Source organism: Ixodes scapularis, unplaced genomic scaffold, assembly GCF_016920785.2.
Source record: "Ixodes scapularis isolate PalLabHiFi unplaced genomic scaffold, ASM1692078v2 PGA_scaffold5__190_contigs__length_132052651, whole genome shotgun sequence".
NCBI classification, from domain to species: Eukaryota; Metazoa; Arthropoda; class Arachnida; order Ixodida; family Ixodidae; genus Ixodes; species Ixodes scapularis.
In genome coordinates, this window is record NW_024609880.1 from 108,165,394 (window position 1) to 108,181,601 (window position 16,208).

At 46.3% G+C, this 16,208-nt stretch overlaps 1 long non-coding RNA gene across 1 annotated transcript; it reads left to right on the forward strand.

Annotated features, from left to right (window-relative positions):
• The first annotated feature begins 418 nt into the window (after positions 1-418).
• On the forward strand, positions 419-4,063 carry LOC120842686. Its single transcript, XR_005715986.1, has 3 exons — positions 419-445; positions 3,471-3,553; positions 4,026-4,063. It is a non-coding gene; the product is annotated as an uncharacterized LOC120842686 (long non-coding RNA).
• Positions 4,064-16,208: the final 12,145 nt, after the last annotated feature.

Genomic DNA, 16,208 nt, shown 5'->3' on the forward strand with positions numbered 1-16,208 from the left:
TTTTCGAAGGCGCGCCACTTTTTCGGTTGCGTTCAGACGGGGAATCTGTTTCCCGAAACCTGGTTTTGCGACACAAGATTCGCCGACAAGATGCATCATGTGAACAGATCTACTTACGGCGCCCCTCTATCGCGATTTGGTCAGTTTCGGTTTCAGTATTGTAACTTTTACTGGTTTCGGTTTCATATTTTAAGGATCGCGTCTTCGACGCCCCATCGGTAGAGACACCAGTTCTTTGTATTTTTTTTTTTTTTCCGGCATGGTTTCGCCATTTTTGCGACCGTTGGGTGTTTCGCCGTTTCACGGTATGGAAATGTTTTTAGAAATGGAAATGTGCTAATTTAATCAAGTTTATCTATCTGTGAAGTTTTCTCTTGTGATGATTATGTTCAAGAAGAGCGCGGAAGGCCGACGACGCAACAGAACGAGCAACTCATCGCAGTTGGTAAGTGTACTTTGTTTGCATTGTACGCGTTGAACGAGAAGTGAACATTATGGAGTTTTAGAATAATCTCGTGGCTGCTGTGCATGCGCAGACCCAAAACAAGCTTCGGACTCGAGCTTTGGGGCCCGTTATTTATCGATAATAGCGTGGGCATACCGCAAAAGGCGGCGCCCACGACATCTCCGTTGAATGCGTCTTCGACGCCGTCGCCCGCTCGGGAACTGCGTAAGTCGCACTCGGCGACCGCGGTCGGTATGGTCGACGCGTATTGAAAACGCCACGGATCGCTGGATTCACAGCTCAAAGCTATCGAGGCGCGTGTACTTACGATCGCGGCAGACATGTAAGCATGCCTGGGTAGTGGATCGTCTGGGCTTCGTAAGTACAGGGTGTCACAAAAGAAAATTTACACGGTCTTTTTGACCGCAAAAATAAACTAGGCACCACCGAACGCTCATTCTCCGCCCAAAGGTAGAGCTAAAGGTCACAACCAGATGCCAAAGTTTCAGCCCGATCCGATAACTTAATCAAAAGTTATAAGTGGTTTTCTGAAAAGTTCAATGGGAAAATGGAGCCCATTTTTGCCTGTTTTCGGTTTCTGGCGCCATAGAGCCCCATGTGTTTGAAAACTCCGTCGGCCGCCATTTTCCCATTGAAATTTTCAGAAAATCCCTTATAACTTTTGATTAAGATATCGGATCGGGCTGAAACTTTGGCATCTGGTTGTGACCTCTAGCGCTACCTTTGGGCGGAGAATGAGCATTCGGCATGCCTAGTTTATTTTTGCGGTAAAAAAGACCGTGTAAATTTTCTTTTGTGACACCCTGTACAACAGAGCAGCTTGGCAGCGACAAAAACAAAACATGCGGCATTGAGTGTAAAAAAACTACAAAAATGTTACTCTGGATAAAAAGCTTGTTTAATTTTCAAGATAAAACGTTCTAACTTTCAAATAAAAGCTGCCGCGACATCTTGGTGGCGTTTTAAGCGCGAGATGCTTGCGTTTGGGGGGGTCCCCCTTCAGAGAAACGCTATTCTAAAACTCTTCGCCGCAATCCTCGCTATTTTGCCGTCCGTAACGCGCGGTAAAGTAGCGCCCGATATTCTAAGACTCTATATTTTCTCGTTAAGCTAGAATGTTTTTTTTCTCCTTTTTTTAACTAGTTGGGTTTGCTTTATCTGTCCTAATGTTTGGATCTACGTGTAGCGTAATGAAAAGTTGCCACTCATTCTGTGTATGGTCCGAGAAAGTGTAGCTCATGTCAACAGAGCACGTATTGAATTCCTAATGCTACTTTCAGTACGTTGCTTTAGGAAATGTCTTATTGGTCTAGCAGTGTACTGATGTCTTTCAACTATAAATTGATTACATTGATAATACTTCATTACATTTCCGAAGTTAGACTTCCTTGGAATTCGGTTCATGCAGAGACAATATTCCTTTTCAGTCAAAATGGTTGAAGAGGATATCCATCTTTTGTTTTGAAGTTATGGAAGTGGACTAAATTGTACTGTTAGGACAAACTTCGGTCCCCTGGCTTTCTAGAATTGAACTGGGTTTACATTTGTCGGTTAGAACTTTTGATAAAGCAGTTGTTTCTTTTTCCTCTTTTTTTTCTCTTTCATTTTGCAATTGTGATGTGATCAAGCCGAGGGCCGCAGTTATTCCCAAATGAAGCAGCAGCAGTGTGTTCCCAGCTTGCGTCACTTCGATTAATTTCAAGGCATGCCACGAAATGAATGCCCCTGTTCATACACCGTTGGAATTGGGACTGACTTCAAAATGCAGTTCGACACAGTGTTTAAGCGGTATAAGACATCTGTTGAATGACCTATGCGGTTGTCACAGGTTCGTGGTTGGTCAACCCGAAACGCTTGTCTTCCTCTTCCCATTGGTTTGAAGCTCGGCCGCAATATACTTTTTCATACTTAGCGTGCAACGCTGTCAAAGCTACTGGCGCGAGTGCGTGGCTTCATCTACGGTTTTGTTTGTGCGAGAAGGCGTGCAAATGATCAACAAGACCAAGCCCCACACTCGCGCCACTAGCTTTGACAGCGTTGCACCTTAAGTATGAAAAGGAGTATAGTCTCATCCGAGCTCAAGCCTTTGACGCTCAGGTAAACATGTGCGAGGATTGTAATTGACCCTGCCCCCAAACGACCTATAAACAGACGAAAAAAGTGAAAGCCGTTTACAAATCCCTGTAACGCCGAATTGGAGCGCAGCTCTTGAGGAGGAGGAGTGAAGGGTACTGAGGGGAGGGTAGACCCCTCCCCCTTCTCCTCCTCCTCCCCTCATTCTTTAATATGCTCCGGGGGGGGGTGTCACTTGACTTCGGGGAGGGGGTCACGTGACCTCGGGGAGGCGTGACCTGGGGGTGACCTCAAGGCCACGTGACCCCAAAGGTGACCCCCACGTGACCTTGGGGTCACGTGGCCTGGAGGGGTCACGTGACCTCGGGGGGTCACGTGACCTCGGGGGGTCACGTGACCTCAGAGGGGTCACGTGACCTGGGGGTCACGTGGGGTCACGTGACCTTGAGATGACCTTGGAAGGGGTCACGTGACCTTGGGGGTCACGTGACCTTGGGAAGGCGACCACGTGACCTCGGGGGTCACGTGACCTCAGAGGGGTCACGTGACTTGGGGGTCACGTGACCTTCAAAGGGTCACGTGGGGTCATCTTGGGGTCACGTGACCTTGAGATGACCTTGGAAGGGGTCACGTGACCTCGAGGGGTCACGTGACCTTCAGGGGGTCACGTGGGGTCACGTGACCTTGAGATGACCTTGGGAGGGGTCACGTGACCTTGGGGGTCACGTGACCTTGGGATGACCTTGGTTACGCCGACGCCGACGGCGACGGCGACGGCGACGCCGACGCCGACGGCGACGCCGCTCAAGCCGGGAACGGGCCCCTAAGAGCTGCGCTCTAAATGGCAAAAAAGACAAAATTTGTGACAGCGGTGTTCGAGAGAAACGGCAGACGTTTAATTACCCTGCCTGAAACTTTGCAAACATTTCAGTGTGGTTGCACCTGTGTGGGCGAGGTAAATCCAATATGAAAAGACCCTGAAGTGACGCCTTCAGGATGCCGAAAATAATTATGGTAAGTTAGAAATTAACCCACTAGTATACTTCCTAAATATTTGGGCCGGGTTTCGATTAAAAAATTTTAACCCAGTTAATTTGTCACAAATTTTCAGGCATAATATCTTGAAAAGAATGGAACTGCAGATGTTCCAAACTGGCTGAGGTAAATCAGCCTTGCAGTGCACCAAGGTTTACACTGAACATACTTTTGTGTATTGTCCACGAGGTGTAGCTCTTGCATTGGAGTTTTATGTTGTAGTTTCTTCAATGTTTGAACTTTCAGCGTGCCAGCTGGGTAGTGTGTAAATGTTTTATTTTTTTATAGCGCAAGCAATATCTTAATCCTGGTGGCAGAAAGTTTCGGCTAGCAGTTGACATGGTTGGACAACGGTGTGCATGCTTGCTTTCTCTGAAGCGTCCAATGAAGCGAAATAACAGCATGTGCGGATTGTTCATGCATTTAATTTTTTGTTTGTTGTTCGTTTCAGACTACATGTGCTCCCAGTACAAGGGGGTGGCCCTCCAGGCGCTGACGACCACCAGCATGTCGTCTCTGCTGTGCTGTCGAGGGAAGTTTAAAGGGTAAATATTGCAGCTGCAGTTTTTTCTATTCTATCCCTGCTACACTTCCTGCGAATTTCTGTGCATACTTGGTCTTTTTGTTTTCATAGTACTGTAAACTTTTGTTATAGTCCGTTGCAACTATAGAATAGCACATGCCCCTCCCACAATTCCCTTTGCTCGCCATGATTGGCGGTGTCCTCTCGGCTCTCCTCCTCTCTAGTGTTTGCTTATTAAAAAGAGTGAAGGGCTTTGTGGGAGGGCCTTCTGCTATTCTAGAGTGGCAACAGAGTATAATGACCTCAGTTAATTTAACCATTTCGAAGAGTCCTAGCAGGCACCCATGCATTTTTATGGGAAGGACTCTGCATCATATTTTGAACCGAGAAAATGACCCCACAAACGGGAAAGCAGGCGCTTTCTGCTACAAAATTAACGGAACCGAACTGTGTTCAAGATCAGACCGGAAAAAGTCGACTCCTGTCTTAAACGGCGAGTAACAGAAATCCTGTGCTAGTCTCGCCACGTTGGGAAGCTAATGCTATGACCCCCATCTTGATTTCTTTAATGCTTGTTATGGCTGTTTTCACATCTGGTATTTTTACTGTTCTTTGGCCAAAAGTGAGTGGCAGGTCACCATAGGTTTCCAGAAGAAAGTGGTCGCATATGCAGACATTTCTAGCAAGTTCGTAGCGCAGTGGCACTTCGTCGCAACCGAGGAAAAACTATGGTATTGTTGGTGCAAAACATTAAGCCTCACGACTAGCAGCAACTTAATCAGGGATATACTGCACCGTACGGCCTTTATTTGAGCTCTACTCCACTCAAAATATTACAGGGGCACTTAGGTATCCCTTTGTGGATTGAATGCGAAAGCATTGCCATTCCTAACGGCATTTCATTTTTTTCCCTCTATTGTTAGGAATGGCAATGCTTTCGCATTCAATCCACGTATGTAGAACCAAGTGCCTTTCTAATATTTGTATTACGTTACATAATACGGCGTCACACATCATGGTACGTCATGTCGTCACGTGAAGTGTGATGTCATCGAACCGAGGACATATTTTTATGACCATCTTTCGGGCACATCAACGCCGATGCCGTCAAACATGATGAAAAAACAGCCTCAGATAAACAGGGACAAAAAACGGGTAAAGACATGCCATCTTTTATTGTAATGGGACAAGCTTCTTTTTGAGGGGAGAGTAATGTCGCATTCCGAAGCGGCTGAGATAGCACAGCAGCTAGCATGCCCGGCTCTCACACAGCAGCTCCGGGTTCAAATCTCAGCCGTGAAAGCACATTTTATTCTTTCTTTTATTCCTCTGTTAACGTTTGGTACAACTCGGATTTTTCGCTCCATGGACATTTAATGCTTTGGCATTAAAAAGGCACATCCAGTCAGGAATGTGCCTTTTCGTGTGGTAGGGTCGTACAGCTGCTCACCACTTTGAAAATCACTACTGAAGTACGAGGGGGCGCTAATGATCACCAAATCAGGTTCACGCCATTCATACGTGAGGGATCCTTTTGCGTGCACTGAAGATTTGTGTGGCATTTGCTTTCGTTGATTCATTGGCGCATCTCGCCGTTGATCGCAGTCCTGCACCTTGTTAGCTCTAACGGGCAGGATGGACAGCTCGGCAGACTCGTCGGCTGAATCCTCCGTGTGTAGTTTAGCGTTGCCCCTATACTGCTTCAAGTAGGGATACATGTGAACAGTGCGCAAAACACATGCCTCTTGCCCACTCTTCTATAATCATTGCTGGTCGCGGCGAAATAGCCAAGGGATGTGCGCTCATGTTGGCCCTAAAAAGTTTGTGAGACACTTTGGATAATGTCGTAATATTTCGTTGTAAGTCACTCAAAAGTTGCGACAAATTTTGTTTTGTTAATACGGATTTCTTCTCGGGTATCGTAAGTTTGCTTTTTGAACTCGGCCTCTGATGTCTCGATCCTCCCAATAATTGAAACTTAGTGTGGCGGATCCAGACCTTTGTTTGTTTTGGGGTGGGCGGAAAATTTTTAAGGATGCTATTCTCCCATTCTTTCTTGTGCAAGGGGGGTCCACTCATGTCCAATTGCCCTCTGAGAAGGGGGGGAAAAAGGGCCCCCCCCCTTCCCCCTGGATCCGCCACTGTTGTGAAACCTGCAGTTGATAATCACCCATTCGGAGCATGGCTTTATGATCCGCATAGAACCCTATTACCGTTTCCTTCCTATCCGTTGTGATTAAAAATACTTGTTCAAGATAGTAAACAAACAAAAAAATTAAATAAAAATACACAGGGACAACAAGTGGACATAAAACACTGGCGCCAGTGTTTACCACCACTTACTCTCCATGTGTTTTTTGCGGCGCTTGTCTACGATCATGGATCAGTTGGCCCAAATTGCCATGTTAATTCTGCGAGATGCTTATAAGTCTTAGCTTCTCTATGTTCAAATTTGGTAAACTTCATAAGCGATAACTTCTGCTCGCTTATCTTTGGTGGACCTTTTCAAAAGCCTAAATAAAAGAGTGCAATGCGGCGGCAAAAACAGTGAGCGATTGATTCCCGCAGACTCGGGGGCAAAACATACTTTTGCATTATGGTGCCCCTGACAATGTTATTAGTGACACTCATTAAACTATCAAGGTAGTTTGTAAATTAAGTGCCTGGGTGAGCAAAAATGTAGGAATTTCAAATGTGACTTTCCGTATTTAGGGCTGGTTCACACATACAGTGCAGCGCTAACTCAGTCCTGTTAAGGCAACGAGTCACTGCTACTTCCATGGCTTGTATCGTGTGTTCTGAGGGTCCTCCTTTCTTAAAGGACTGATGTTCCGGTTTGTAATACTGATTCAGCGCTGAGGTAGTGCTGCGCTGTGAACAGGATGCCTTGCGCGGACATTGAAGTTTAGATAAGCAGATCAATGTGTAACTGTGCCCCGCAGGGGGCACCTGTGAAAGCAGGTGTTTGGAGAGTGGCGTCTCCACGGACCCCGAGCCATGCGGGTTCGCCCGCCCACGTATGGCTGTGCGTGGCTTTCCCGTGTCCGGGGAAAAGGGCATCCTGGTGGTTGAGCCGAGCCCGGGGTAGGTTTGGACCCTTCGGGGCCCCCCGGGCGAGGCAATACACCACTTCGGCCCCTGCTTCTCGTAGACGGGAGTCCTGGTAAGGCCCGGCCAGGATGATTCAGTCTGGTCGCCACTTCTACTATCCCCTCTCTACTTTCACCCTTGTCTTCTCCTCCTTTTCACTTTTCTCATTTCTCTTCTTTCCTTTTCAACTCCTTTGGCGGCAAGGGCTAACCTTGGGTGGCGACAGACACCTTGTCCAGAACCACTCTTGGTTATAGAGACTGGGCAGCACTAATAGAGTAACGTCTTCAGCCAAGCCATTCTTGTTATGGAGCGTTACCTATTTTCTTGTTGGGCTCGGTGGTGGGCGGTGCACCACAGTTTCCGAAAACCCTCCCCCTTTATATGGGTTCCAAACTTAAACCTTTTGATCGGCCCCCCAAAAGGGGCCGCACCAAAGCTCAAGTCACTCCCGAAACATCCAAAGCACTCGAAAAATTTCCAAAATTCCTGGTCTTACACTCTGAAGAAGAAAAACCACTTGCCAAACTGTCCCCCTTCTTAGTCGCCAAGGTACTGGAAGGAATCGTTGGGAAAGATTACTCTGCTAAAAAGATGCCATCCGGTGATCTTCTTGTTGAGATCAGCACCAAAAAGCAAAGTGATGCCCTTCTTTCACTCAACGCTGTGTCTGAATACAGAGTAAACGTTACTCCACACCGCAGACTTAATACAGTTCAAGGAGTTATCTCGGAGGATGACCTAATGGACTCATCTGAGGAAGAACTCGTTGAAGGCCTTTCAGACCAAGGAGTTGTTGCCGCTCGTCGCATCACCCTTCGTCGTGAGGGTGTAGAGCGTAAAACAAGGCACATTATACTGACCTTTGACACCACTACTCTCCCAGAGGCCATAAAGGCAGGCTACCTCCGGTGCCGTGTTCGCCCCTATGTGCCGAATCCCCAGCGGTGCTTTAAATGCCAAAGGTTCGGCCATGGGTCACGGAGCTGCCGGGGAAGTGACACTTGCGCAAAGTGCTCCAGTAAAGAGCATGTTGCTGACAGTTGTGAGAGCGAACCGAGATGTGTCAACTGTGATGGCCGTCACCCAGCATACTCGCGCTCTTGTCCAAAATGGAAAGTAGAAAAAGAAATACTTACTTTGAAGACCACAGAAAACATCTCCTACCATGAGGCTAAAAAACGTTTCTCCTTCCTATCTAAAGGAGGGTATGCCGAGGTCGTGCGCAGGGGACCCACACGACCCGTAATGGCATCGGCGGGAACACAGACCCCTCCTGGGGGGGTGTGTCTCCCGTCAGTGTCCCCTCTAAAACCAGCGGGTGCAATGCCAGCTGCACTGCACCCCAACCACACGGTGGACGCTGTTCCGTCAACGTCCACCTTGAAGCAAGGGACGGCAACCCCCGCCGCCCCTGCCTCCCTGCCTCCTCGAGGCCGGGGACAACCCCGCGTCTCGACCCAACAGAGACCTAGTGAGCCGTTAAGGCTGCCTACCCCACCAGGTCTCCCTCCGGCTCCTCCTGAGGAGCCTATGGACGAGGGTGGACCCAAGTCCGGCGAGGAAAGTTTCCTCGCTGGATCTGACTCCTCTCTTTCTGCCACCAGTGACTCCACTGGCCAGCAGAAGGAGGCCGTAAAGAAGAAAAACGCCCCGCGCAAAAAAATAGATTTTAAGCCATAGTCACCTCATTTTACTTTTTACCAGTTTTTATATTCACTTTTGCACTGGCTAAGCATATAGGCATTATGCAGTGGAACTGTCGCGGCCTTCTACATAACATAGATGACATCAATTCGTTTTTTGATGAGCTCCGTCCTGTTGCTATTTGCCTACAGGAGACGTATCTTACTGATTCGCACACACAGGTTTTGCGTCATCAACAAGTTTTTAGGAAGGACCGCCATTCCTCAACCCCTTCGGGTGGAGTAGCAGTGGTGGTTCAAAGTGGAGTGGCATGTGCTGAAGTTCCTTTACAAACTTCACTCGAGGCAGTTGCAGTTCGCATCCTTCTTGATCGCCTCATCACTCTAGTATCACTCTACTTACCACCTAATGTTCCGCTGCATCTCCATGAACTTCAAGCACTCATCAAACAACTTCCCAAACCTTTTTTAATTCTTGGTGATTTTAATGCCCACCATCCTTTGTGGGGAAGCTGTCGTCAAGACTCTCGAGGTGGAGTTATTGAAAGGCTTTTATTATCAACTGGAATCTGCCTGCTCAATAAGAAAGAACCAACATTTTTTAGCGCTGCCCATAACACTTTTACATCGATCGACCTATCACTATCATCACCATCTCTACTTTCATGCTTTTCATGGAACGTTTTAGACAATCCTTTTGGAAGCGACCATCTACCCATAATTTTAGAGAGCGTTTTACCAGTTTCATCGATACCAACCCGCCTTCCACGATGGAAGTTGGAAAAGGCCGACTGGTCTATTTTTGGTCTAGAAGCTACACTTGATCCCTCTTTGTGTCTTCATATGACTCCTGAAGATGCAACGCTTTACGTTACGGAATGCATTATAAATGCTGCTTCTGCTTCAATTCCACAGACCTCAGGAAATCTTCCCCGGAGGTGCAAGCCCTGGTGGAATGAGGAATGTACTTCCACTCGGAAAAGCCAGAACAAGGCGTGGGGAACTTTTCGTCGCTATCCAACTTTCCGTAATTTGATAGAGTTTAGGAAAAAAAGAGCACAAGCTCGGTGGACGCGAAGACAGGCCAAGTGGGCTTCATGGACAAAGTATGTTTCATCCTTAAATAGTTTCGTTACTGCTAAAGAAGTATGGGATCGTCTCAAAAAAGTTCGTGGGCAGTACCACGCTTTCAGGATTCCACTTTTTCCTTCAATCTCAGCATCTCTAACAGGACAAGCAGACTTCCTCGCAGAACATTTTCAGCATGTCTGCAGCTCTTCCAATTACAGTACGGAGTTTTTAAAGTACCGGTCTACCGCTGAGAAGCAGAAAATCACTATGTCAGGCTTCAACTCTGCTGCATACAATAGACCGTTCACAATGTGTGAACTGGAAGTTGCTCTCAGCCTAAAAAAGCAATCTGCACCTGGGCCAGACAGAATTCACTACGAGATGCTTAAGCACCTGTCTCATGAATCTTTGTCCCACCTGTTGTCCTTTTTCAACTACCTATGGGAAGCTGCTGCTTTCCCACATTCTTGGAGAAGTGCCCATGTTATACCTTTGCTGAAACCTGGAAAAGATCCCTCTCTGGCTACCAGCTACCGCCCCATAGCACTTACAAGCTGCTTGGGGAAAACTTATGAAAGGCTTATAAATCGCCGCCTTATGTTCCTTTTGGAAGAGAAAAACTTTTTTGACACTAAGCAGTGTGGCTTTCGTGCTGGACGGTCCACCATGGACCATCTGGTCCGACTTGAGACCGTCATACGTGAGGCCTTTGTACACCGGCAGCATTGCGTGTCGGTGTTTTTTGATTTAGAGAAGGCATATGACACTACGTGGAGGTATGGTATCCTTCGAGATCTATACAACTGTGGAGTGCGTGGCCGTATGCTTCGTTGCTTGCAGAATTTTTTAAGTGAGCGTACATTTCAAGTCCGATTAGGCTCGACTTTATCCAATGTCTTCTTGCAAGAAAATGGTGTCCCCCAAGGCGGAGTCTTAAGTGCCACCTTATTTGCAGTTAAGATAAACAGTCTGGCTCAAGTTATACCGTCATCTGTTTCATACTCGCTCTACGTGGATGATGTGCAAATATCTTTTTCGTCCTGCAACCTCTCCAGTTGTGAACGGCAACTGCAGCTCACAATAAACAGAATGACCAAGTGGCCAAATGAAAATGGTTTTAAGTTCTCCCCAGAGAAAACTGTGTGTGTGCCGTTTTCCCTGCGACGAGGTTTGACTTTGGACCCAATCTTACAATTGAATAACATAGAAATATCGGTAATGCATGAACATAAATTTTTAGGCATGGTCTTCGATAAAAAGCTTACATTCAAGTCTCACTTAAAGGAAGTAAAGCAAAAGTGCTTGCGATCCTCAAACATTCTTAAGGTTCTGTCACATATATCTTGGGGGTCTGACAGACGATGCCTCCTACGTTTGTACAATGCTTTAGTTCGGTCACGTCTGGATTATGGAGCGATTGTTTATGGTTCGGCACGACCTTCCACTCTAAAGATGTTGGATCCGGTTCATCACCTCGGACTCCGGCTGGCCACTGGGGCATTTCGCACGTCACCCGTATTAAGCTTGTATGTGGACACTCATCAAATGTCTCTGGAAAAACGCCGACAGTACTTGAGCCTGTGTTATTATTACAAAGTGCTTTCGGATCCGAAAAATCCTGCTTATAGTATTTTACAAATTCCTCAGTTCTGTAATTTGTTTGAAAACAAGCCAACAATTGTGCGCCCCCTAGGTTTTCGAGTTCAAAGTATTTGTAGCTCTCTCAACCTCCCTGTCCCTTCCACAAGTGGTGTTAACTTGCTAAAATCTATGGAGAGAATTGCCCCTTGGAACGAGCTACCCGTATGTTGTGACTGGTCTTTTACCAAATACAGTAAGAAGACCGTGGCTCCACAGTTTCTTCAGCAAGAGTTTCTATCTTTGCAAGAAAGGATATCTAGCGGTTGCGCCGAATACTACACCGACGGATCGAAATCTTTATGTTCCGTTGGTTGTGCAGTTTATTCTAGTGGCTTTAGAAGAGCTGTGCAGCTTGACTCAATGGCAAGCATCTTCACTGCAGAGCTCTATGGTATTTTATTAGCCATTGAGCATATTCTGGATAACAGTGTATTGAATGCAGTCATTTTTGTCGATTCACAAAGCGTCTTAGCTGCTATCTCTTCCAGAGTTTCCACAAAGAATGTACTTACACAACATGTTCGTTTTAAAGTAAACAGAGCTCTGCGCCTTGGAAGTAATATCAAATTTTGCTGGGTACCAAGTCACATGGGAATTGCGGGGAATGAGAGTGCGGATCGCTTGGCTGCATCTGCCACAGATTCAATAGCATCTTTTGGCCTGCCCTATCAGGATTTTAAACCACTTTTAAAGAAATCTCTTTTAAAGACTTGGCAGCTAGAATGGGACACTGAAACCAACAACAAACTCCACGTGATTAAACCAATGATAGGCATCTGGGAAAGTTCATTTCACAGAAACCGTCGTCTCGAGGTTATGCTTTGTCGCTTGAGAATCGGCCACTCACGTCTGACACATATGTACCTCCTCTGTGGGGAAGAAGTTGCACTTTGTGCCCATTGTGGGGAATTACTTACAATTTTACACATTCTATGGGAGTGTAGGTTTTATCATCAACTGCGCGTATCATGTTTTCCTGAACTTTTTAGAAACTATCTACCCTTTCATCCTATGTTTTTACTTGGTGACAGTGCTTTAGTACCACTTAGACGAGTTTTTAATTTTCTTAACAAAACTGGTTATCTACACAAGTTATAAGAATCTTCTCTAGTCTAGCATCTGTTTTGCTGAGTTTTAATAAACATTTTGTTTGGCGCATTATGGCCTCAGTTGCTGCTGCGCCATTAAAACCTTAATCTTACTTAATGTGTAACTGTGCATCTTCTTTCTTTATAGGTTACCAGTACAAGGTCTGCCATGGATATGAAGGCAGTACAAGGTCTCCCATGGACACGAAGGCAGTGCAAGGTCCCCCATGGACACGAAAGCAGTGTACCGTATACTCGAATTTTGCATTTTTAATAAACCAGTTATTACTCCTTCACACGGTGTTATGCAGGCATTTTCCGAACACTGCATGCGTATATAGGCATACATAAAAGTGACACTTGCACTCACTTTCCCCTTCCCTCAAAACAACGGTTAGATCCGGACCACATGTCATGCAACCTATTGCCGGCTTCCCTCTTAGAGCCGTCTATCTAGAAACCCACGCTAGGAGTATAATTTCTAATACATTTCATTTGAAAGTCTAGATACACTGCTTTGAGTCTCTGTTGAAAATCAAATGTTATTTTCTACTGCGTTACAATTCAGGTTTTGATGGGCCATCTCATTAGGTATATTCCGACTCGTCGGAATATACCTAATGAGATGGCACGTCAAAACCTCAAGTACAACGTGGTAGAAAAAAAACATTTGATTTTCAACAGAGACTCAAAGCAGTGTATCTCGACCTTCAAATGAAATCTATTAGAAATTCTTATGAGGTGGCACGGCTGAACCTCAATTGAAACGCGGTGGCCAATAGTTTTCGTAAACTCCTTAGGGACTCGTTACAAAAAATCAATTGTTTTTCAACACATACTAGAAGCGGTGTCAATAGACTTTCAAATTATATTCATATGAAATACATTAGAAACTTTATGCGGTAGCTTTGTCGAAACATCAATTGGAACGCAGTGGCCAATAATTTTCGTAAACTCCTTACGGATTCGTTACAAAACTCATTTGCATTTCTATTGAGACTCGAAAAGACACAATGGGTAGACTCCATAAACTTTCAAAAGAAATTCATTAAAAATTTTTGTAAGGGATGCGATACAATTCTGATATAATTGTTTAGTATACTTTTCTCTTCTTCTTGACTCAGCAACTGGCATGCAAAGAGTTTTGAATTCGATATCTAAACTTTAGAATGGCTAGCGTTTCATACCTTAAGTATACAGCAAAACATTTTTTCTCCATGTACGATTTGCAGAGGTGGAAAATATCGACTAACAACCAAAGAGCAAGAAACTATGCCTCAAATTGGCCTGGGACCATTTTGTCCGTGCTCGCGCTTGGAGCCTTTTTCTCCGGGGCCATTTTGACTTGGACAATTTTGTGCGAGGTCATTTTGTTTGGGACCATTTTGTCCGGATGCCAATAGAAACACATGACAAAGATGTTCACTATGTGGGGAGCCTTCTGTCTAACTCTTTTTCTGAACAACAAAGCTATTAAAACCACTATGATGTTTAATAGCCTATTCAAAGGCGTATACAAATTAGACTCCAAGACTTTTTTTTTTAATAAGGGTGATTTTGCATGCGAGCTAGTGAGCGGTCTTACTGAGAACCCCCAGGGACATGGCCCCACAAAAATGTGACAAACACAGCACCGTGTTAAGACACAGCTGCAAATCTTAATTTCGCTCTTCATATACAGGAACTCACCGCTGACAGAGCAAGACACGTCAACCATACAGCAAGACGAAGTGAGCATGGCCCATTTCATCTCGGCACACCAAACAAAAGCCCAAATGTCTTACCACTCTCCGCCATAGTTTTCAAATCCGACTGACCTTGGAAGACTAAACAAATAAGAGAGAACACGTCTCGTTGAAGACGACTGAGGGAATACTAAGGCAATTCCCAGATTTTTGTATGCGTATTGCCGCCTTTAGCCCCATGTTGAACGGATCTGTTTTCTTGGAAAGCACTTCGGTTCATGTTTAATCCGTAAAATAGTTGTTACATTCGTCAAGGTGTTTCACAATTTCAGGCTTAGCCGGACTTGACGAAAGCGCTTTTTGTGTTCCAGAGTCCGGTAATTAACACGACGGTCAGTCAGATGGACATACGCGTACGCAGAAATGGAAGCATTCTGTTACAGGTAAGGGAATTACTCTTAATCCTTTAAATATTTTGAAATTTAGTTATTAATCGATTACTTTTTTGGAAATGTAATTTCTAAACTAATGTCTTTAGTTTCTGAGTAACGAATTACTCATCTCGTTACATTTCTACCATCCGCCGAAAATAAAAGATGTGGTGTAAGCAGGGCGATGCGATTATACCTGCGCTTCTATTGCGCGGTCAAACAAGAGGAGGGTTCGCAGGGAAGGAAGTGCTAGACAGGGAGAGAAAAGAAATTCTCAGAAAACGCGACAGCGCAGTGTTCCTTTCAATGGACCGTATGTGTGTGAGCGTGGGGGGGGGGGGGGGGGGGCGCAGAAGTATGAGTGCACTTCCCCCCCTCTGTTCCCCGCTGCTCGGGGGAAATGAGACACAGAAGCCGTGCGTTGACAAAGACGCAGTTTGGTATTTTTTTGCCTAGCGCTTGCGAACACTTCCGGACAACCCAAAGAGTCGGTCCTGGCCTTCGCTGCATGTTTTATGAGCAGAAAGGGCATATGCCAGGAACCGTTTGCCACATGGGAGATCAAAGAATATGTGTGCTGGTATGTGAGCGCGTGCGTATAGGCCAGTTGGGAGGAGACAGGCCGAGGGACGGACTCAAAGAAGATTCTTCGGGCACATTCGGTGACCCACCCATGACGCCATGACATCCAAGATCTAGCCTTCTATTTTTTTTCTTGGAGGGTGAAACGCAATGGATGTAACGAGAGCGGAACAAATGTGGCTGGCCCATCATACAAGGACGTTTTGAGAATGGTTCTTCTCAGAAGGTTGAAACGAGAACGGGCTCAAATGACAACCACACCCTTCCCCTGTCTGCGTCTTTTTTTTTTTTTCTTATTGCGAAAGTATTACCTGTTCAATGGAGCGAACCGACGTCATCAGCTTTTGAAGCCGCGCCAAACGGCAGCTTCCCCTGTCCCAATGAAGCGAAGCCTGTCGTCTGTACCAGAAATCTGATGGATAGGCTCCCATTGAATGGCGCGCATCATAGTTTCAGGGAACGATGCTCCCATTGGCTCTTGCGCGGCGTAGGTCCCATAAACGCCACCAGAGAAACTCTCTCCGTGGCGGCGCAGCGCACGCAGCGGACCGGCCGCCGGTAAGAGCTGCGGGTCTGGCCGCAGAGCCCGCACAGGCAAAGTTTGGAGAGGTTGCACGGCCGAGCTCAGCGCGGAGCGGCCACTTCACAAGAGCGCGCGCTCGGCCGTCGGCCGCTGCCTCGGCAATAGCGAAACGTGGCCGTCCACGCCAGTACGTCGCAGGCCAACTAAAGGAGCGGAAGAACGACATTCATGCTTTCGCTGTTCACGCCTTTGCGTTGCGAAAGCTAAATACCGCAGGTCACCCAGCTATGCTCTTTCCGCCACGTGACTTCCTACTAGCGGACTTGTGTAAGCAGAAGATGCGTCGGCAATGTG